The following is a 6,324-nucleotide window of genomic DNA, read 5'->3' as shown; positions in this document are numbered from 1 at the left end:
GTGCTCGCTTCGGCAGCACATATACGAAAATTGGAACGATACAGAGAAGATTAGCATGGCCCCTGAGCAAGGATGACACGCGAATTCGTGAAGCGTTCCATATTAAAAAAAAAAAAAAAAAAAAGAATCACAAGGATGATAAATAAGCAAAGAGGAACAAAACTGAGGGTATAAACAATTAACATTTTTTTTAAGATCACTGACAGTGGAAAAAATTCAGACCTGATACAAGGATCAGACTGGATGACCTGGGAGTCCCCTCCAACTCTAAGTAAACATATTTCATCCCAGGAATTTAGCTGCCTTCAGCAAGAATCAGATGCAAACTTGACTCAGGAAGTTTAGGATGCTCGATAAGTCAGAAAGAACAAAGCAGCTTTATATGGCCGCCAGGTAGAAGCCTTTGTTTCTGAGAACTTGAAAGAAGCTTCTGTGCAAGGTACAAAGCCTAGAGAAGTCTAGAGTCTGCGCACATTATACAAACAGCAGCAACTCAGATCTAACCACTATCTGCTCCCAGTACTCTCAAACTATTCTATAACATAAAGCAGGTCCATTGAAAATTTTAAACTTATTTTACACAGAGGATCTCAGCCAAGGGGTGATGGCACAGGCCTACAATCCCAGCTATTCTTGAGACCCAAGCTGGAAATCCAGATTCAAGGTTGGTGTCCACTATAAAGTGAGACTCTGTATCCCAAAATAAATATGTAAATAAACAATAACCTAAGACTCATTGTTAATACAATTTGATTAATACAACACTAATATTTGGGCCAGATGGGAATAGCAGTCAAAGCCATTAATGGGAATTATATTTTAAAGTAAATTCTAATTGTTAATAACAAATTTAAGTGGAAATACAATGGTGACAAAAACATTCACCAGTATTGAGGAGACATGTTCAAATACCAATAACCAGTTTTTACTGGATTTCATTGCAATGAGAAGAGAAATACTCGAATACTTGAAAACATGAATTAATTTTGGGGTTTGGGTATGAGTGGTGTATGCACATGTGTGCATGCCCATGCTCACTCCTAGAGGCTAGAGCAGGACGTCTGGTGCCCTGCTCTATCACTCTCTACCTTATGCCCTTGAGACAGGGTCTTTACTAAAACTGAAGTTAGGATTGGCAGCGACCAAGCTCCAATGATCCTGTCTCCATCCACTACAGTGCTGGGGCTACAGGTACACACAGCCAAGCATGGCTTTTTATGTGGTTGTTAGGAATATGAACTCAGGACTTCATGCTTCTTAGTGTTAAGTTTCAAACCTGGGACAAATGGCTGAGATGCCTATTTAACATATCAAGGCGGACCTGGCCTCCAGGTTCTCCTTGACATTACAGGGTATGGCTAGCATAGCTCACCCCATCCCACCCTCTACCCTGAATTCTCCAGTCCAGGGGCTGGGCTGCCCTTTCCCAGAAACTCTTCCCTATATAATCCAGATATTATGGTTACCCGCCCTTCTGTACCTTTGGCCTCCAGGCTGCTGCACCTGGTTCCCTTCTCTCCTCTCCCCATATGGCCCAACCCGAGCTTGTGCTTGTGGAGGGCAGAGGACAACTTTTAAAAATAGTTCTTCTACTATGTGGGTGCTGGGAATCAAACTCAGATCATCAGAATTGGTGGCAGGTGACTTTGACCACTGAGCCATTTGACCAGCCCACTCATATTAACTTTTAATAACTAAAAAAAAAAAAAAAAAAAACAACTCAAAGGACTGGGGTGATGATTCATCAGGTAAGAGTACTTGCCCTGCAAGTATCAGGACCTGAGTTTGAACCACAACTTCCCAAGTCTTAAAAAAAGGTCAAGCACATCTGCGCATGCCTATAATTCCAAAACTTATGGATAGACAGGTAAATCCCAAAAGTGTGCTGGCTAGCTAGCCTAGCTGAAAATGGCAAGCTTCCGACTGAGTTTAGAGACCCCATGTTAAAGCAATAGAGGGAGAGCAACAGAGGAAGACAACCCAATCCTGTTCTGGCTTCCCTGTGTGTACATCTTCACTGAACACTCACACACAAGCACCATACACACAATATACACTCAAAATGTTAAAGCCAGTTGTGGTGGCTTCCTTCTTTAATCCCAGGACCTAGAATGCTGAAGCAGGAGGATCACTGTAAGTTCGAGTGAAATTTTTTTTGTTTTTTTTTTTTAAGATTTATTTATTACATATACAGTATTCTGCCTGCATGTATCCCTGAGGGCCAGAAGAGGGCACCAGATCTCATTACAGATGGTTGTGAGCCACCATGTGGTTGCTGGGAATTAAACTCAGGACCTCTGGAAGAGCAGCCAGTGCTCTTAACCCCTGAGCCATCTCTCCAGCCCCTTGAGTGAATTCTAAGCCAACCTGAGCTACAGAGTGACACCCTGTATGAAAAAAATATATATAAACAAGAAAATAAAGATATTTCATTTTCTATCATGACTACTACAGTCTATGTGGCGATCTCAACCTGAGTACTCCTCTAGAGTCTTTGATCAGAGATGTGATAAATTCAGCTTTACTGCAACTAAAGATGGCACAACACGGTTGCTGCTATTTCTTTTTTGGAGATGTCCCAGTCACCCCTCTGCCAGCATTAAACACTTTCTGCTCAGCTCCCCACAAGTTTGTCTTCAACTCTGGCTCAAGGACAAACATGGCCTCTTATTCTGGGTCTCCAAGCAGCCCAATCCAAGTCCTTTTTGTACAAAAGCAAAACCAAATGCCAATGTATAAACTCTCAACATAAAAGTTATTTCTTCCTTATGTCTATGTGATTCATGGGCAATGTCTGGATATCTGCCTAAGCTGTTCACTTGATACCAAGAAGGGTTAGTACAATTTTATTTGCAGAAATTGTGTATTTGCCATATTTTTTTTAAAAAAATTCATTTGTAAGGCTTCGAATTGTTCTATTTGACTCTATAAAGAACCTGTCTAGAAATAATCTTAAAGTCAGTTATGATCTGACCATGTAAAAGTATGAATAAAAATTTGAAATAAAAAAAAAGTTGCTAGGTGGTGGTAGCACATGCCTTTAATCCCAGCACTTGGGAGGCAGAGACAGATGGATCTCTGTGAATTCAAAATAGCCTGGTCTAGATTAAGTTCCAGGACAGCTAGGGCAACACAGAAAAATCCTGTCTTGAAAAACAAACAAACAAAGGTTATGTCACATCTGCTATGAGGTCTTGTTTAAAGGGTTTGCTCATATTGTTGGGTTTTGGTACACTATCAGCTATCAGGAGATAGTCATTTCAAAATCAATTAAGAATTAAAAGAGGGCTAGAGAGTTGACTCAGCAGTTAAAAGCACTTGCAGAGGACCCAGGTTCAATTCCCAGCACCTACATGGTGGCTCACAACCATCTGTAACTCCAGTCCCAGGGGATCCAATGCCCTCTATATGGCTCCTGTAGGCAGGCATATGGTACACATAAATACATTGAAAACACTCATACATGCACAAAATAAAATTTAAAAAAAGAAGAGAGTACCAAAACATTAGCAAGAAGTCAGTTGTTATTCAGAAATCAGCTTGATCTGAAAATTAAACAACTAATTACATGTTCTGCTTAAGGAATGTGAGGTAAATTTACAAATTCATAAATAAGAAATTAAAGTATTATAGGAGATTATTTAAGCTAACCAGAGCAGAGGGAGCCAGTCTTTTACTTGTATATCAAAGAAAGCAAAAACAAATACTAAGCTATAATACTAATCTAAGAAATAACAACAAAATATTGACTATTTAGAACTCACTGTTGTAAAGGACTGAACTGTGGTCCCCAAACCCTACATCCATACCCTAAGCCTTAGAAGCTGTGCACATTCCCTTATTTTGAAAAGGTGTCTCTGAGGCTGGCAAGATGGCTCAGCAGGTAAAGGTGCTTGCTGCCAAGACTAACAGTCTAAATTCAATCCCTGGGACTTACATGGTGGAAGGCAAGAAGTGACTCCTGAAAGTTGTCCTTTGGTCTCCACATACACACTATGGAACAAGTGTACCCACACAAGTAAATAAATGTTTTGTTCATTTTTGTTTTTTACTAGTCTTGAGGATGAAATTAAGAATCTTGAGGAGATCAAAATCATCCTAGATTATCCATGTGAGCCTACAGGTTACAATCCAATGACAATGTCACCACAATACAAAGGGAGATGGAGATTTGAGACAGAAAAGGGGAAATAACACTATGAGGCAGTATGGATGGGCCTCTAGTCAAAGAAAGTAGCCAGCATCCAGAAACTGAAAGATACAAAAATCCTAGAGGGAATGAAATCCAAACTAAACCTTGACTTCAGACTTCTGGCCTCTGGAGCTGTGAGAATAACCCAATCTGTTTCAGCCACTAACCCTGAGGTAATCTGTTGCGGTAGCCTCGAGAAATGGACTTTTTATAAAGTTAAAGAGACTCCAGTTGCTTCTCTTTCCTCCCCTCGCCCCTTTTTTAAGATTAAAAATAACTTTAAAGTATGCATATGGAAGGGAGTGTGTGAGTGCTAGTACCCACGGGGGTCAGAACTATCAGACCTCCACCCTGGAGCTAGAGTTACAGGCAGCTGTGAAGGAACCAATGTGGGTTCTGGAAAGCAAATTCGGGTCTACTGTAAGAGCAGTCCATTTAACCACTGACGTCTCTCCTGTCCCTCTAGTTCCTTTTCAATGGATTTTAGATTAATAAAACTTAGAAACATTCCATTACTTACCCTAAAGGAATAAATGGGAAAAGGGACTTTCAGTAGTGACTGACTACAGGAACCTGAAAAAAGCTCTATACTGGTGTGGGCGGATGGCTCAGTGGGTAGAGCACCTGTCACATAAGCATGAGGTCCTGAATTCAGATCCCCAGACCCCACAGGAAGCCAGACAAGCCGCTGTGTGTAATCCAGTGCTCCTGCAATGAGAGGGAAGCAGATACAGGAGAGGATCTGGAAACTCAAAAGCCAGCTGAGCTGGGACACACGTGGGGAGCAAGAGACCCTGACTCAAAGTACAAGGTGAAGATCAACACCCACGGGTGTCCTGTGACCTCTGTATGTATGCCATGACACAGTGCCCCCCTAATCATGAATATGAATACCTATGTACATGCAGTCCATACACACATGTACATGCACACATAGATTTTTGAAACCTGAAAGGACACACAAGTTATTCAGAATTTCAGTAATGAATACGATCTCAAAAATGAGAATAGGAAAGCACCTGTATTTTCACAGAATCCAATGTTACACCACACAATCTGCTTCTGCACAACAAAAGAGGCCCTTACCCTCACTTTCTCCCTCTTCAAGTGGAACTGAGGAGGAATTGTAAGAGTTTGGATACAGCTGCCTGGAGACTATCCTACACTGTACATATTCTCTAAAACTATTGCACATAAGATTATTAATATGGCTAGTGAACCAAGGAAGAAAAAAAACTATGTCTTAAACTCTTATGACCAATGAACGGTTAATCACGATGATTTTAATCTATATTCCTGTCTAGCCATATTTCTCCCTCGTGTAAATTTGCTCAGTGCCATCATGAACCCCCTTTAAGTTTCATATACTAAAAAAAAGTTGAAGGCAGACATGGTAGCACATGCCTCTAGTCTCAGCACTCAGGAGACAGAGGCAGGCAGATCTCTGTGAGCTTGAGGACTATGTCCATGTACAGAATTCCAGCTCACCAGGACTACATGGTGAGATCCTGGTTGGTTTGTTTCTAAAGCTCGATATGGAAAAGGAGTAGAGGAGCACATTTTTTTTTCTCTCTTTCTCTTAATTTTAGTTTTAAGATTACTTCCTTCATACTAGTAACTCCAAAAGTCCTCAAATCACCTCCACAGCAGCTGCTGTAACCCTGGGGTAGGTTCCATTTGACTGTCCTCAAATGCATGCCCTCTCTCCCAATCAATAAACTCTCTAACTTTGCTTCACTCTGACTCATCCTGAATTTCTCTGCAGCAAGAATATGGGCCGCACTTGAGGTCCCTGAGGCTCTCTCTGAGGGGTACTTGTCATGTGCAAGGTCAGCAACTTTAAGTAGCATTCCCAGCTGTCCCAACAGCTAGTGAAAATATGTGAAATTAAATACTTACCCATGATTACACCATACATTCATTTGACACACTTGGTAAAGTGGCAGAGGGAGGAATTCTAGCCATCAGCCTAGAATTCCTGAAAATTCTGAATGAAATCCTATTCTAAAAGGCAACTGCTCAGAAACCTCGACATGGAACGGTGATTTTTCTGTTTCCTAGGAAAACACTTATAAGTTAATGAGTGACTCCTCGCCTCTCCTAATTCCCTTCCTCAGACATCAATTCCAACT

At 41.0% G+C, this 6,324-nt stretch overlaps 1 non-coding gene across 1 annotated transcript; it reads left to right on the top strand.

Moving 5' to 3' along the window:
• Positions 1-107, top strand: LOC131894769 (U6 spliceosomal RNA). Its single transcript, XR_009375004.1, has one exon. It is a non-coding gene; the product is annotated as a U6 spliceosomal RNA (small nuclear RNA).
• Positions 108-6,324: the final 6,217 nt, after the last annotated feature.

Source organism: Peromyscus eremicus, chromosome 17 (genome assembly GCF_949786415.1).
Source record: "Peromyscus eremicus chromosome 17, PerEre_H2_v1, whole genome shotgun sequence".
Taxonomy (NCBI): domain Eukaryota; kingdom Metazoa; phylum Chordata; class Mammalia; order Rodentia; family Cricetidae; genus Peromyscus; species Peromyscus eremicus.
This window is presented reverse-complemented; position numbering and strand designations above follow the sequence as displayed.